The following is an 18,333-nucleotide window of genomic DNA, read 5'->3' as shown; positions in this document are numbered from 1 at the left end:
GACCCAATGGGCCCCAATTCATTTAACAATTAGGCCCAATACACGAAAGTATTTGGGACCATTACGCGAAAGCCCAAGCACCTTCAAAATAAGGCTTGGGCCCAACAAAATAAGCCCAACTCAATCAACGACATATAAATAGAAGTTTTATTCATTTGTAAAGGTACGTTCTCATTATTGATTATCCACCACGAGTTTATTCTCTCTATTCCCTTTACGATTCGTACATCTGACTTGAGCGTCGGAGGGGTTTCCGCCGGATCAACCCCCGGCTTAGTTCACGTGTGCTTATTTTGTAGGGACCTCAGGAGCATCGAATTGACTAGCTACTGATCAGCTTTGCTCTCCCAACTTGTTTCCTATACTCCCTAGGTGAGCTACACATTAGCATCATCATTTAATGATATACCTAATTGGGCCGACCCAATGGGCCCCAATTCATTTAACAATTAGGCCCAATACACGAAAGTATTTGGGACCATTACGCGAAAGCCCAAGCACCTTCAAAATAAGGCTTGGGCCCAACAAAATAAGCCCAACTCAATCAACGACATATAAATAGAAGTTTTATTCATTTGTAAAGGTACGTTCTCATTATTGATTATCCACCACGAGTTTATTCTCTCTATTCCCTTTACGATTCGTACATCTGACTTGAGCGTCGGAGGGGTTTCCGCCGGATCAACCCCCGGCTTAGTTCACGTGTGCTTATTTTGTAGGGACCTCAGGAGCATCGAATTGACTAGCTACTGATCAGCTTTGCTCTCCCAACTTGTTTCCTATACTCCCTAGGTGAGCTACACATTAGCATCATCATTTTGGCGCCGTCTGTGGGAACGATGCAAACCAGATCACGTAGCCAACAAGATCCTCCTGAGGCATCAGCTCGGAGAGAAAACGACACAGCTAATAACCTCCCCACCCGTGGAGGATCTGGCATCCCACCTCCTCCACGCGCCGCGGAACAACTTCCTCCACGTGCTACGGAGCCAGCTCCTACACGTGCTGCAGACCCACCTCGCGAGGTTCAGGTGATCCCTCCTCGGGACCCACCACTCGCCGATCCACCACTCCCTGCTCCTCGAACGGTTCAAATAACCGAGGACGCGCTCCAACGCATGATAGCGGAAGCTTCTACTCGCGCCGCCACGGAGGCCGTAACTCAATATATCGCCACGATGGGAGCGAACGCTCCCAATGCGATACCGGCACAAGCTCCACCTATAGTACCACCTGTGGCTCCACCGCCAATCCAAAATCAAATAAGCGTCTCCTCCTCTACGTCGGACCCACGGTCCCGAGTGCAGCTATCTACTAACCACAGAGGAGCACAGCCCAGACAGCAACGTCGGCGCTCACCCCTACGGGGGAACGCATCACCACCGAGAGTCCCTCTCTTTAATGAGGGAGAAGGCGAAGTAAACAGCCGAATGTCTCGCCAAAACCCTTTCTCCCAACCAAATAATCAAATGGGTGAAAGAATGCCTCTCCCAACAAGACGCAGTCCTTTCACCACAGACATCCTCAACGAGGTATTGCCTCATGGAGTAAAGATCTCGGGGTTACCTCAATTTGAAGGGACCACCGACCCACAGGAGCATATAGAGAAATTCAGTGCCATGGCGGATTTGTATGGCCCAACAGATGCTGCGATGTGCAAGATGTTCCGCACCACTCTCTCCAAGAGGGCAATGAATTGGTTCAACTCCCTACCCATAGGGTCCATAGACACCTTCGCTCGGTTGTCGACCCGATTCACCAACCAATTCGCCATCAACAAACAATACGCCAAGACCCCAGCTCATCTTTTCTCTGTAGTACAGAGAGATAACGAAACGCTCCGCAACTACATTAAGCGTTTCGTAGAGGCCGTCCACGAAGTCCCCAGTGTGGGGCAAGACATGCTTTCCGGGATTATGCAGCAGAACTTGAAACCTGGTAGATTCAAAGAATCTATCGCCGGAAGACCCCCAGGCAACTTAGAGGAGTTGCTGAATCGAGCCGAAAAATACGTCAGGATAGAGGAAGCCTCTACCCACGCTCCTCCTAAAAGGAAAAGAGAAGATGACCGTCAAGACAATAGGAGACGTGACGACCGACGTCCACCACTTCCACCTCAAAGCCAACCCTCTTCCTCCTACAATAGATTCACTCCGCTAAACGCTCGCCTCACAGAAATCCTTCACGTGATAGAGCAGAAAGGTTTAGCAGAACCTCCACGTCCTATGCAGCCAAACGCAAAGCGAGAAAAATCGGATCGTTATTGTCGATTCCATAAGGACAGAGGGCATACTACGGAAGAGTGTGCACAACTTAAAATGGCGATTGAGAGGCTGATCAAACAGGGCCATTTAGGCGAATACGTCGATAAGCCGCGAAATAAACGCCGTGATGATCCTCCACGCCGAGATAACAACCGAGATCAACAACAAAGACGAGAAGATGGGGGTCACCGACGTGACCTAGATAACAATGATAACCAGCCTACCCGAGGAATCATCTCCTTCATCTCCGGGGGACCGGCGGGAGGCGATTCACATAATGCAAGACGCACACTCGCTCGATCAGCGCGCATGAATCAAGAACGCGCTTCTCCATCCGAACGCGTATATCAAATACGAAGACCTGATCACAGTATAGTCTTCAACTCCTCCGACCTTGAAGGTCCAGAGGAAGACCATGTCGACGCATTAGTGGTAACAACAACGGTGGCCAACTTCTTGGTCAAGAAAATATTAGTGGATGGTGGGAGCTCAGCTGACATCATGTACCTCCATGCTTTTAAGCAGCTAGGCATAGATAATGCCCGTTTTAGTCCCATCTCCACACCCCTGAAAGGGTTCACAGGAGAAGGCATTTTGTCAATGGGAGAAGTGGAGCTGCCTGTTTCTTTAGGGGAAGACCCCTGTCGAATCACGAAACTAATCAAGTTCCTCGTCGTCGACAGGCCATCACCCTACAACATCATTCTGGGGAGGCCAGCCATCCACACATTCAAGTCAGTACCTTCCTCCTACCATCAGAAATGGAAGTTCCCTACTCCCTATGGAATGGGAGAAGTGCTTGGAGATAGACGTCTCGCTCGAGAATGCTATGCAAGGGCCCTACGAGAACCCTCAAAGAAGCCTAAACCGCCCGGAAAGGGAGACGATACCCAAAAATCCGACAAACGGAAGTGGGTCAATGCAATCATTGAGGACAATAAAGAAATCCTCATCAGTGTACCAGACGATAGCATCAAGCTAGCAGCTGTCGAAGAGCTTAAGCTCATAGAGCTCACACCTGGAGATGATTCCAAACTCCTACGCATCGGATCTGATTTAGATCCTGAGACGGAGCAGCAGCTAATCAACTTCCTGCGACACAATGGAGATGTGTTCGCATGGAAAGCCCAAGATTTGTCGGGCATTCCCCCTCAGGTAGCCCTACATCGACTTAACGTCGACAAGAGGATGAAGCCAGTCAAACAGAGGAAACGAACGTTTGGACCCGAACGCAACAAGCATATCAAAGCAGAAGTGGCTAAACTTCTAGAGGCAGGTCATATACGACCAGTTCAGTATCCTGAATGGTTGTCGAACGTGGTGCTCGTTCCTAAACCCGGAGGAAAATGGAGATTATGCGTAGACTTCACTGACCTCAACAAAGCCTGTCCTAAGGACCCATTTCCTCTACCCAGAATCGATCAGCTCATCGATTCGACCTCGGGGTGCGAACTCCTCAGCTTCCTCGATGCATACCAAGGATATAACCAGATCTTACTTACACCAGAAGATCAAGAGAAGGCTAGTTTCATCACTGACCAAGGCATCTACTGCTATCAAGTCATGCCCTTCGGGTTAAAAAACGCAGGAGCCACCTACCAGCGTCTAGTGAACAAAATGTTCGCAGATCAGATCGGGAAAAATATGGAGGTGTATATCGACGACATGCTCGTCAAAAGTGTCAAGGTCTCGGACCACCTAATTAATCTGGATCAGTGTTTCGCCACCCTGCGAAAATATAAGATGAAGCTCAACCCCCTCAAATGTTCATTCGGGGTTAAGGGAGGCAAATTTTTGGGTTATATGATTTCGCAGCGAGGAATCGAACCTAATCCCGCTAAAATCGAAGCAATCACCTCCATGGCTCCGCCAACATCGATCAAGAAAGTTCAACAACTCAACGGCTGTTTAGCATCCCTGAATAGATTCATTTCAAGATCAGCGGACAAGGCTCTCCCATTTTTCAAGATTCTAAGGGGAGGAAAAAAGTTCGAGTGGGATGAGGCATGTCAAAAAGCCTTCACTGAGCTAAAGTCATACCTCGCTTCACCACCCTTGCTCACAAAACCTCAGCCGGGAGACACACTCATGTTGTACTTAGCTACCTCGGCTGATGCCATCAGCGCGGTCCTCATCCGAGATGGAGGAAGAGGTCACCAACCCATATACTACATAAGTCGCGCTCTTCAAGGGGCCGAGCAACGCTATACCAATATGGAGAAGCTCGCTCTCGCCCTCATCAACGCAGCCCGGAAGCTTCGACCTTACTTCCAGTCACATCAAGTAGTGGTTCTCACCAATTATCCACTGAAGCAAATACTAAGGAGTCCCGAAACGTCCGGACGATTAGCAAAATGGGCTATAGAGCTAAGTGAATACGGAGTAGAATTCAAACCCCGCCCAGCTATCAAAGCGCAAATACTGGCTGACTTTCTAGTCGAAATGACCACAGTAGAAGAAAGCACCTCTCTACCTACTTGGTCCGTCAGCGTCGATGGATCTTCTACTACAACAGGAGGTGGAGCGGGCATCGTACTGACAAACCCCGACGGAGACGAATTCGAGTATGCTCAACGCTTCGAATTCACAGCCTCGAACAACGTCGCTGAGTATGAAGCGCTGATAACAGGAATCCGCCTCGCCCTAGCAGCCGGAGCGCGCAAGCTCCTAATCCAAAGCGACTCTCAGCTCGTCGTCAACCAAGTACTTGGAGCTTACGAGGCTAAAGAAGACACCATGGCCAAATACGTAGCTCTCGCGCACACTCTCTTATCTAAATTCGAGAGCTACGAGATAAGACAGGTACCTCGCTCCAATAATATCCATGCTGACAAATTAGCTAGGCTTGGAAGCTCCATGGCCAGCATCGGAAGTCGGAAGGTGACGCTCCTCACCTCACCTCAGCCAGAGATAACTTCACCCACAGAAGTACAGTACACCGAGGAGGATGAACCATGCTGGTTCACTCCAATCCTGAAGTATCTCAAGAAGGGAGAACTTCCAGCGGAATCCACCGAAGCGCGAAAGTTAAAAACGAGAGCCGTTCGCTTCGTCATAGTGGGAGAAGAATTATACAAACGAGGGTTCTCATTCCCTTACCTCAAGTGCCTCGACCCGACCACAGCGGATTACGTACTTAGAGAAGTACACGAAGGCATCTGCGGAAATCACTTAAGCGGGAGAACTTTAGCTCTCAAACTACTGAGGCAAGGCTACTATTGGCCAACGATGCATGAAGACGCGAAGAAGTTAGTCCGGAAGTGTAAACCCTGCCAAGAGCATGCAAATATCACTCACCTACCAGCGGCATTAATGCAACCGATTGACAGCCCCATCCCTTTCGCCCAATGGGGGATGGATTTGGTCGGACCATTCCCGCCCGCCACAGGAGGACGTAAATACCTCATCGTAGCAGTGGACTACTTCACCAAATGGGTGGAAGCTGAACCCTTAGCACGCATCCGAGAAGAAGAAGTCATCCAATTCCTATGGAAGAACATCGTCTGTCGCTTTGGGATCCCACGCTCCATTATCTCAGATAACGGAACCCAATTTTGTGGTGACAAAGTAAAGAATTGGTGCCTCGGCTTAGACATCAAACAGTTCTTCACATCCGTAGCCAATCCACAAGCTAACGGCCAGACGGAGGTCACGAATCGCACCATACTCCAACACCTCAAGACAAGGCTTGGAAGTGCCAAAGGGAAGTGGGTGGACGAATTGCCTAACGCACTATGGGCTTATCGCACAACCCCAAGAGCAGCAACTGGAGAGTCTCCCTTCAATCTAGCTTTCGGAACAGAGGCAATCGCACCCGTCGAAATCGGAGAACCATCTTGGCGAGTCACCAACTACGACCCAACAGCTAATGAAGAGGCTATGCGGGGAAGCCTAGACCTCGTAGATGAGTTACGTGAGATCGCATACATCCGACAACAGATGTATAAATCACGCATGGCCAAGGCATATAACTCAAAGGTTCGCCCTCGCTCCTTTCAAGTCGGAGATCTAGTCCTCCGAAAAGCTGAAGCCTCCCACCCCATCGGAAAGCTTGACCCAAAGTGGGAAGGACCGTATAAAATCACAAAGGTGGTCAACACTGGAGCATATCGCCTCGAGAACATTGACGGAGACCCTATACCCAGAACATGGAATATAGGGAACCTCAAACGGTTCTACGCCTAAGGTATACATCTACCTTACTTCTGATCAGTTGAGATCATCAACCATATTTCTACTAAAGAAAAATTAATTACAAATTGTCACCCATGCAGGCTCCACAATCTTCCACGTCATTCGTCTTGCAAAGCTGCTTAGACATGGTTGGAAATTCCGCACCACATAACAAGGTGCGTTAATGTCCCTCCTAAACTGGGGGGCTAGTAATTGCTACTTACATCAGAAATTCATAATCACATCCCATCGTCTCCTTACAGGTCGAGAACCTACTACGTGAGGATGTATATTAAGCAATCAATGCGCTGCTTGCTCGGCAACACTCCATACCACATCGTCAAGGGTAACTATACTTCTATTAGAACTCAACACACAGATAATCTCATTTACGATTACTAACGTGACAAAATAATCCCACTAGCAGGCACGATCGCATAGCAACTCGCGACAACTCACAACTTCATTTCATGTCTTGGAGTGCGAGAAAGAAAAATCAAATCCGTAGTAGGGTACGTGAAAGCGCAATACGCATCCCCTATGCTTCAATTACTAAGTCTTCAATACAAATGCTTAGACAAAATTCTTTTTTCTCAATTATATTTGACAGGCATAGAAACGCCAAAGGAATTCATTTTACCATCAACGCAGCAAAACGAACGAGTACAAGCAAGACGTGGAAGAAGAAGAACAAGTGTAGTACAATCACTTAGAACAATTTTTATCAAGTCAATTTTTTTTTCTTTCTCGCTCCACCAGTAGTTATTTACCTTTGCCTCACGTAGGCCCATCGCATTAGTCATTTACTTACATTCGCCTCACATAGGCATGTAACAATTCTCCTATGCTATCGTTGAATAAATAATATTTTTCGCTTTACTATCTACGCCTTTACGTCTATACAAATAACCTCTTACGATCATCTGCGACAACTCGAGGAATTTCTACATGGACCTCCTCACGAAGCAAACCACTTGAAGAACCTCCCAACATAGAAGGCACATTCTTCGATGCCTTCTTCGACGTCTTATTCGCTTTAGCTTGAAGTGCCGCAAAGGTGATACCCCCATCTACAAAAGATAACAAACACATAAGAGACATGAGGTATATACTACCACGGAACTAAAAAAAAAAAAAAAAAAAAAAAAAAAAAAAAAAAAAAAAAAAAAAAAAACACAAGTCAAGGCAACAAAAGGATATACAACGCTGACCCTTCGGCTTTGGTATTAAAACCCTCGGGTCAAATTCCACATCACACAATCCCGACTCTTCAATCCTTTTCGCCATATTCGCAGTTATCGTGAAACTCTCGCACGAAGGATTCCAAACAACAGGAACTTCAAAACTGGGAGCCCTCACATAAAAAAAATGGGTCTTCCATTTCCCCAGAGACAACTTCACACTCTTCACGAATCGATAAGGAACGCGAGGATGAAAACAAAAGAAAGGCGTCATATTGGGACGATGTAACGTAAATAACGCCTTGAACAAACTCACGGTCATAGGCAAACCAACTAAAGACAACCTATGGTGAAACGCCTCGAACGTAAGAACTGCAGTCGGCGTTAACTGACTGTACCCTATCTTAAATTCCTCGCAAACCTTCAACAAGGTCGGATGCGGTGTAATCTGAGATGTACACGTCAAGTAACCCAAAAACACCGTATGAAATCCATCGGGTGGTGAATACAAACGGTCACCCTTCTGAGGCAACAACAACTCAACATTCCTTGGCGCTCCAGATAAGCGACGAATAAAGTGCAGATGCTCTTCCGTCAACGCACTATCAAAATCAACTAAGTCCAAATTAATTAGCTTCTTTTTCTTTTGCCTCCTCTTATCAACCTCAACATCACCTGCGGAATATCATCTTCCACCCCCTCGTCATCCGTCGGCTCAACTTCACTACTTGACACCGGATGTTCACTCACCAAAGGAGCTTCATTCGAATCATCACTATCGCTCCCAAAATCTACGACTCGACGCCCATAGCGACGTCTACTAGAATCCACATCATCAACAGTAGGGCAAATATTAATATTGTTACGCATTTCTACATCGTCACTCCACGATTCAATGATTTCTCGCCGATCAAAACTCCCTCCATTTAAAACACCACGCACATCGTCCCCCTCGGAAACTCGCCCTTCAATTACGCCCGAACCGGACCAAAAACCACCCACCGACGCGCCCTCACGCGCGCGCGTCAGCACAGGAGCAACTGCTCCACGCGCGCGCGCGTCTGCCAACGCAGAATAGCCGCGTGGCACCTTCCCTGCATCACACGCGCGGTCACGCGCGCCCAATCTCCCCAGCGCGCGCGCGTCACCAGCCCCCACACCATCCGCCACCGACGCGCGCGCACGCGCCCCGTGATTGGGCAGCGCGCGCGCGTCAGCACTGCCACCACCAACCAGCACGCGCGCGTCGGGACACGGTCCAATCCCGCGCGCGCGTTTCCCCACCTCCGACGCGCCTGCAGCAGCAACTGGCCCACGTGGCCTGCTGTTTCTCTCTCCTCTCTCCTCGTTCTCCGTGCAAGCCGCCGGCTCATCATCTCCTCTCGGCTCCAAAGCCGCCTCGACGCGCGCGCCCACACACACAATTTCACGGCTTCCGGCGCGGCTCAAGCCAGCAGCCCCCCTTTTCTCCCTCATCTGCACAAAATTCCGTGCATCTTCTACTGCGGATTCGATTTCCTCACCCGATACCACAAGTTTCTCGCGTTCTACACCCACCGTCCCAAAGGTTTTTCTGCCCCCTCCAACCGGATCTCGAAGTTTAATTCGTAATGAATTCGAATTACCCGAGTTCGACATCAGAAATATTTTTCCCCAGAGAAGCACTCAAGAAAACAACAGATTTTCTACTCTACCGCAAAAAAAAATTTCCAAGAGAAGAATAGCACAGAAGAAGATTAAGAATTAAAAATACATACCCATATATATTTCGCAGGAGTTGAAGTTTAACGCTTTCCACCGAAAAAGGAGTCTATTTATCTGGCCCTAGTATATTATTTACAACCCTTAAATATATACCTGGCTGCCAAATAAATACAATAATCCCTTATTTAAATTAAGGAATTATTTCACCACCAATTCAATAAACGACGCAATTAACTCTCGACACGACCCGGATACCTCTACACAAGTTCCCATCTCGAATCGAGAGTTGGGGGGCTTAATGATATACCTAATTGGGCCGACCCAATGGGCCCCAATTCATTTAACAATTAGGCCCAATACACGAAAGTATTTGGGACCATTACGCGAAAGCCCAAGCACCTTCAAAATAAGGCTTGGGCCCAACAAAATAAGCCCAACTCAATCAACGACATATAAATAGAAGTTTTATTCATTTGTAAAGGTACGTTCTCATTATTGATTATCCACCACGAGTTTATTCTCTCTATTCCCTTTACGATTCGTACATCTGACTTGAGCGTCGGAGGGGTTTCCGCCGGATCAACCCCCGGCTTAGTTCACGTGTGCTTATTTTGTAGGGACCTCAGGAGCATCGAATTGACTAGCTACTGATCAGCTTTGCTCTCCCAACTTGTTTCCTATACTCCCTAGGTGAGCTACACATTAGCATCATCACTCGTCAAATTTAATCTAATAATGCATGTGCAATTTTGTACTTAGGTGTTCATAAAATTTAATTTATACACCCAGAGGGGCTTGACTATTCTAAGTGCAACACTGGACTTTTTCTAATTAATCACGTGATTAATTAGCCACACCAATTTTAAATTTAGTTTTTGTTTTTAAGCAAAATTAGCAATTGTTAAACTACTTGTGAATGAACATTTGTATACTGTAGGACTCTCATATGAATTCAAATAATATATAGGCCCAACATACGCCAAACATTGCCATAACCGGGCTTTTGGTATAACATATAGGGGTAAATTACAACCAACCCCCTGAGGTATGGTCAATTTATGAAAAAACCTCTCTTGTTTGGATAATTATATATATCTACCCCCTCAACTATAATTTTTTTCTTACATCTCCACCCTTATGGTGTCAAATTCAACATAATCATCTAGATTTCGTGGAATTGTGTTCTAGTTTAATTTGTACTCATTTTGTGTAAACATACCGTTTCTGGTGCACCAGAATCTGATATATACAAGCCAAAAAACACATATTATGATCATCTTGCTTCAACATGTGGAGTTCGAATGGGATAAAACGGGTACAAAAATTGATAATACTCCATATAATCTCGAAGATTCTACTAAATTTGAAACCTTAAGGGTGGACGTGTAAGAAGATTTATAGTTGAGGGGTGGTTGTAATTACCCAAACAAGATGGGGTTTTTTTGTAATTTAGGCATACCTCAGGGAGGTGGTTGTAATTTACTCAACAGAGAGAGAGAGAGAGAGAGAGAGAGGAGATATTGCAAAGGATTCAGGGCAATGACAAGTCATTTTCTTGAAGATGAAGCAGCACAATAGGTGTTGGATGGATCATCACTCTCACTAATAAAAATAATAAATTGCATGACAGAAGGGAGGGTGGAGATCCAATGTTAGCCTTTATATTTGACATGACTCATTTGGCATACCTTCCCATATTACGTCATCCTTACCTCACAACCCCCCAACCCCACCCTACCCCTACCCCCCACCCCCACCCCCACCCCCCCTCCATTTCTTGTCCGTTTCTGATCATTTATAACTTGACACCATCAGTGCTTAAAATAGACGATCACAATAATAAGGGTAAATTACCATCGAGTCCACGAATGTGATACATGATGTACTTAAATTTTAGCCTGCACTCGAGAAAATATAGGACCTCTGTGTGAAAAAATAAAAGAATAGGAAAAAGAAAAAAGAAGAAAAAAAAAGGGTTTTTTTTGCATAATTAATAATAATTGGGGCTTTTTTGTATTAATTTGAATTTTGGATGGGCTAATTAATAAATATTGGGTGGGCTTAATAAATATATAGGTATAATATGGGGAAAATTTAGTAATATAAGGGTGGGCTTAGTTCACCTTCCCAAAGGGGTGGACTTGTCCCTGATTACAACCACCGCGGAGGTATATGATCAAATTACGAAAAAAACCATCATGTTTGGATAATTACATTTACTCTTTAACTATGAATCTTCTTACATCTCCACCATTATGGTGTCAAATTCAACGTAATCATCTAGATTATGTGGAATTTTCTCTAGTTTGTACTCATTTTGGGCAAAAATAGAGGTTTTGTTGCACCACAATCTGATATATACAAGCCAAAAAACACATCTTATGATCATCTTGCTTCAAAATGTGGAGATATAATGGGATAAAAACAGGTACAAAATTGAGAATATTCCATATAATCTAGAAGATTCCATTAAATATGAAACCAAAAGGGTGAACGTGTAAGAAGGTTTATAATTGAGGGGGGTGATTCTAATTACCTAAACAATAGGGATTTTTTGTAATTTGACCATACCCTCAAGGGTTGGTTGTAATATTCCCTAATAATAATAACATCTTTAAAATATGATGCAATTTAAAATCACACCAAGATATAATTATTTAATCTTTCAAATTAATATATTTAATTTAAAAAAAAAAGTTTAATTAGGAGGGTTAAAACTTCGAAAAAAGGAAAAGGGTAATACCGTAATACAAATAAATGAATGAAGACGACGACGTTGCATAGAGACAGTTGTCCAAATTGGCATAGAATTAAAAGCGATAGGGTAACAGGATATCATGTGTATTTCCATGAATGGGAGTACAGAATCCAAAAACCCTCCCACGATCTACTTTTCAACTATTTATTGATCATGTCGTCACCATGACGTCATTCCTCTTAAAAGTAAGATTACGCATTTATTATCATACTCAAGTACTCGGCCAATCTTTTTTAAATTAATTTAATGCTTTTACTTTTCTTCCCATTATTATTATTACTATTACTTTTTTTCCCATTATTATTATTTCATTTACTTTAACAAAATCGGTAGTCAGATGTTACACATGTTTATTTATATAGGGTGAATTTGAACCGTAGATTTGATTAATAATTATCCTAAACACACATACACGTACATGTGCGATATTATATGTAGATCTATGGCTTAAATCTACCAAAATGTAAACGATAGGGGTGTGTACGGGTCGGTACGGGTCGGTTTTTGCAATAATCCAAACACGTACCGATAATATCGGTTTTCCATATTTTAAAACCGTGTATGTCGGTTTTTTTTCGGTTCGGTACTAATCGGTTTTTCGGTTTTCGGTGAACGGTATCGGTATCAATTCGGTTTATTTTCGCTTTCGGTTTCGTTATCGGTTCGGTATAAAACCGGTGTATAATTAACGGTGAATTTTGACTTCTATCACATTTCTTTGAGAAAATTAACAAGTAACAATAAAAAATCAACAAATAAAATAAAAAAAAAATAAAAAAAAAAATAAAAACCTGCTGCCATAAAAAAACAGAATGAGATTACAACTAATAAACTTGATGTCATTAATGTCATCTTCAAAAAAAGTTAACATGTTGCCTAACACAAAAGAAGTTCAGATTAAGTATCTGAGTACCAAAAAAACTTAAACAATGTAGCCACAACCCAAAAGAAGTCAAATTACACCACATATTAATAAGTCTCTAAACGGCAACAGAAACAAGTTTCAAAAAAACTTATATGGTAATTTAAACTTGAGTACTGATGAAGAATTGATTGAATTGTTTTGTATTCTTAAATCGGTTCGGTTCGGTAAATCGGTTCGGCAATTTTCTTTTTCTCCATACACGTACCGATTTTCTCGGTTTTTCAAAAAATATTTACCGTGTATGCGGTTTTAAGTCGGGACGGTATATATCGGCTCGGTTTTTTCGGTTTTCGGTTCGGTTTTTCGGTTTCTCGGTTTTTATGCTCACCCCTAGTAAACGACCAGGTGTAGCATCTGATTTTCCAACGAATTCATCTCCCGGGTGCTTTTTCAAATGAAAATTTAAAAAAATAATTCCATGAATTTATCTTTTCTTTAAAATGATTTAACTTCTAAAATAATTTCTTTCACTAATACACGCATAGTAGAAAAATGACTATTTACTATAATTTTTTTTGCTACGGTAAAAAACCGTAATAATACGTGACAGTCTTAGAGTTCTAGTAAATGCTAGAATTTACCGTAACAAAGTTTTTGTCATGTCCGTATATACCGTATATACAACGATGCAAACTCGTATGCATAGCAAAAGTCATTTTACTACCGCTTATGGTTGCAGTAAAAAATCATTATCACTAGTACATCTAGGATGCCGAAAAAAATGCAAGTTTAAACACATATAATTTATGGATACACACTTATAATTGACAGTAACAAATATATTAGTGTTTGGAATATATTTTTAGAATTTGTGAATCTGTATATAAATTTAATATTTAATATTGATAAATACATACTCATATTTTTTTTAGTACTTCGAGCATCTTCCACCCTTAACACCAATTTTTCATCAAATTCTATTTTTTGTGGTGAAAAAATGGTGTTATCTCCCACCCGTAGCACAACATTCTATATTTTTTCTATTTTTAATAACAAAATAGTGTATTTGGTCTCCCACCAATTCTATCAAATTTTACACCAAATAATAAAATATTAATGTTTCACCATTTTACCATTTATATAGAATAGGATTTGGTTTGGTCTCCCATGGTATTTCACCAAATATGTTATAAAATTATAAGTTTAATGTTAATTGTAAATTTTGTCTATTTTATTAACAAAATATTGATTATGAATTTAATTAAAATAATGATTTTATTAACTATATAATTTAAAATTTATGATAAATATAAAAAAATTATTGAAACATGAATCAAAATCGTCTTAAATTATTATACATATGGCAAATTACGGCCCTCCCTTTGAGTTATGGTCAAATTATGAAAAGTCCATCATGTTTGGGTAATTAATAATTATAACTACCCACATCAACTATATATTATCTTATGAAAATACCCCTCCAAATGTGAATTTAAGGATGTTAAATCGGTAAAATCGAACATTTTCGGTACGCCAACATTTCATACCGTTTATGTTTTTCACCAAGTTTCCATATTCATTTTTTTATAAATAAGGAGTTTATTTATTTAATTTATTTTATTTTTATGTTGATTTTTTTACCATGCATGTTGTCTGTTTTTTTCCCAATTCCCCATGTCATATATACCCACTCATTGTTTTATAATTCAGAGAAGAGATACTGTGTACCCTGTGGTCTTAGGGTCAACGGTGATCGATAATACCTTTTTACTGTTCATTATATTGTTTTTTTACTTATCTACAGTCACATTATATATAGTGATCATTTATATAAAAATCTGATCTAGGCAGCAGTTGAAGCAGAAAAAAATAACATTAGTACTGTAAATTAATTTGAACTTTATTCAATTGTTTATATTGATTTATATATAGTTGATTTCGAACAAATGGTTGTTCTTGTTTGTCGCCGTATTATTAATTATTTTGGCTCGATATACCACGGTAACGGGTAACAGCATATATATACAATAATGCAGAAATGTTATGTATAGATATTCAATAATTTATGAAAGATAAAAGAAGAAAAAAAAATATTAATATAATTATATTAATAGTGATGAAAGTGAAAAGTCAAAATGATAAACAGTTAAAACGTAACTATAATAGTGACTGATATAATTGGAGTACTGGGAGTTAAAATATTATTCATGAGGTAAAATAACTTTATAATTAATTATATAGCAGGTGTGGTTGGTGATGCTCTTATAGATATTTTTCAATGCAATAGCTGTAAATAATAATTACTTACTATATATTTTCAAATCTTTTTTACTGTTTGACTAGTATATATACTCAGTTACTCACAATCACTGGCTACATATATTCTTGAAATAAAAAAAAAATATTAATAATGATTAAAAAAAAAAAACATTTATAGATTTATATGCTGATATTTTGGAAAATTCTGCCAGAGGAAGTAAATGAAAAACCTACAAGTTTCAGTTTATGTTATTTGTTTACCTATATCGGATAAGTTTAGATTAGAACTCGTAAACGTCCAGGAACTGCGCGCGTGTGCGAAACGGACACCATTTCCAGTTTCCACGTAATATTGCATTAGCCATGCAAGAACGAACCCCTGGTTTAATTTTCTACTACGTTTACAAAATCTAGTACTTTCAGGCCCGGCGACGGAGGAACGATAGGGGGCCGGGGCCCGACAAACTTCAATGCTATTCACGCGATGTCAGTACCAGGGGGCAGTGGCGAATCCAGGATTTTTGTCAAGGGTGTTCGAAATTAAATATAGTAAAAAATATAATGATTGGCTAATAGTTTACGGGGGTTCAGGGGCTGCGCCCCCGATTTTTTTTTTTTTTTGAATACTATACACATTAAATAATAAAAAATCTTTAAAATTTTTAAATTTAAAGGGATTATTTTACCATTTTTGGGCAAATTTAGGAAATATTTAGACATAAAATTGGTGAAAATATTAAACGAGTGGTAAACATATTATAGTTGCAAGTGACAAAATGTACGTTTCATTAGCAGATTTTGAATTTTCAAAAAGAAAAAAAAAACCCACATAGTTGTAAATATAGAAAAAAATTGAAATAATACACATATATATATATATATATATATATATATATATATATATATATATATATATATATATATATATATATATATATATATATATATATATATATATATATATATATATATATTCAATATTTAGAATTTTGGAATAATTTATATTATATTTAATATTAAAGAAATGGTAAATAAATTAAAGTTACAAGTAGCAAAATATATGTTATATTAGGAGATTTTTTTTAAATATTAAAAAATACCTACATATTCAACATTTTTTAAAACAATTGAAATATTGAATTTTGGAATAATTTATATTATATTTAATATTAAAGAAATGGTAAATAAGTTAAAGTTACAAATAGCAAAATATATGTTATATTAGGAGATTTTTTTTTTAATATTAAAAAATACCCACATATTCAAAATTTTTTAAAACAATTGAAATATTGTATGTAATTGAAAATTAGGAATAAAAAAGAAACAATAATATGAGAGGTTGAGACTCTCAGGTTTCGAACCCTGTACCTCGGACGAATTCTATAGAGCACTTAACCAGTTAAGCTACAGCATGCATTGACAAAGTTTTACATTTGCAGTTATATAATGATAAATATATAGGAAATAATTTTTTTTTAAAATCAAGGGTGTGCAGTAGCACACCCTTGGACCACACTAGATACGCCACTGCCAGGGGGCGTCTAACCACAATGGTCCATGCACAACCTACATTTTTTTAATTTGTAATATATAATATATATATATATATATATATATATATATATATATAATAACAATTTAAACATATATCTACTTTTTTCATCCTCAATACACAGAATTCAGAAAATTAATTATCCTCACAATCAATTTACTCAGTTACTCAGACCTTCATTCTCATACATAAATGTACCCTGTACAGAGTACACCCATTATTAAAAATAAAAAAAATAAAATAAAATAAATAAATGTACGCGTATATACATTGTAGGAGAATAGTATAAGCATCTCCCGCGAACTCAATTAAACACTCGACTCTCCTCGTGTACTAACCCATCAGTTTTAAAACAGCCGCCGCCCCCCCACCCCCACCCCCACCCCCCAAACCACCCACCCACCCCAGACTCCTGGCTCGTATATTTATTGCAAGAAAATCATTGTTGCCACAGGGGGTCCAGTTCATGTTGGGGATATAAATGGTATCAACCACTTTCTAGGGTTTCTGGTTCGAACCGGAATAAATTTGGAATGCTAGTAAATTAATTATTTAAATTAAATAACTCCCCCCTTCGAGCAATCAAGAGCCATCATGAATTAGGGGGCTTCTCTTTCTCTCTCTAGCTAATTGCCATGCATTCAGTTCCTTAACGGTTCGTCTAGCTAACTAGTACTATTATTGAGTTGTTATTATTTTTCACGTCGGACACATCACAAAAACTCAATAATGTCTGCTCTTCTTGGGAAAGTTGTAGTAACCAATTACACCGTTTCTGGTTTTTTTTATTATTTATTATTATTATTATTATTATTATTATATATATATATATATATATATATATATATATATATATATATATATATATGTGTGTGTGTGTGTGTGTGTGAGAGAGAGACAATGAATCATATACTCCCTCCGTTCCTAAGTGTCTCTTTTCAATTTTCACAAAGATTAAGAAATTGAAAGTCGAGTTAATAAGGTTAAAACATGATCAATGGATTTAATGCAGTATTGGAAATGAAATATAAAGTAACATATAAAATGAAATAAAAATAATTTTAAAAAGAGACAGTTATTGTGAAACAGATGGAGTATGTTCTACTTATCGGGTGTTAAAGATATTTCCTTATACCAAACTAGTAATTATTCTCGTGTGCACGGGCTAGCATTCCAAAAAGTAACAGAATAATTATTACAATATATGAAAAAAAATACATGTTGTAATACGAAATATATTACACTAATCTTGAAATAACTATTTGTGAAATTAGTATTATATATTAAGATTCTAGTAGATCTTTATATGGTATTTCATTATAAAAAAAAATGGGGTAATCTATAAAATAAATTATTTATTTGTTGAAAAAATGGAGTAATTAATATTTAAAAAAATACAAAGATGTCATTAAGGTTGGTTAGGGTTGCTGAACGTTTTATTCTTTTATTTATAAATATACACCGTACACAAGGATACTGTAATATATTTGGTCGTGGAATTATGCCTAAAATAGTTATTGCAAAAGCTTTAGAAAATAAATCATCAAAAATATTTTGTCAAATTTAAGCTAAAATTT

The sequence above is a fragment of the Erythranthe guttata genome, chromosome 12, assembly GCF_056151865.1.
Source record: "Erythranthe guttata isolate IM_541 chromosome 12, IM_541, whole genome shotgun sequence".
NCBI classification, from domain to species: Eukaryota; Viridiplantae; Streptophyta; class Magnoliopsida; order Lamiales; family Phrymaceae; genus Erythranthe; species Erythranthe guttata.
The sequence above is the reverse complement of the archived record's forward strand: the minus strand, read 5'-3'. Positions refer to the sequence as shown.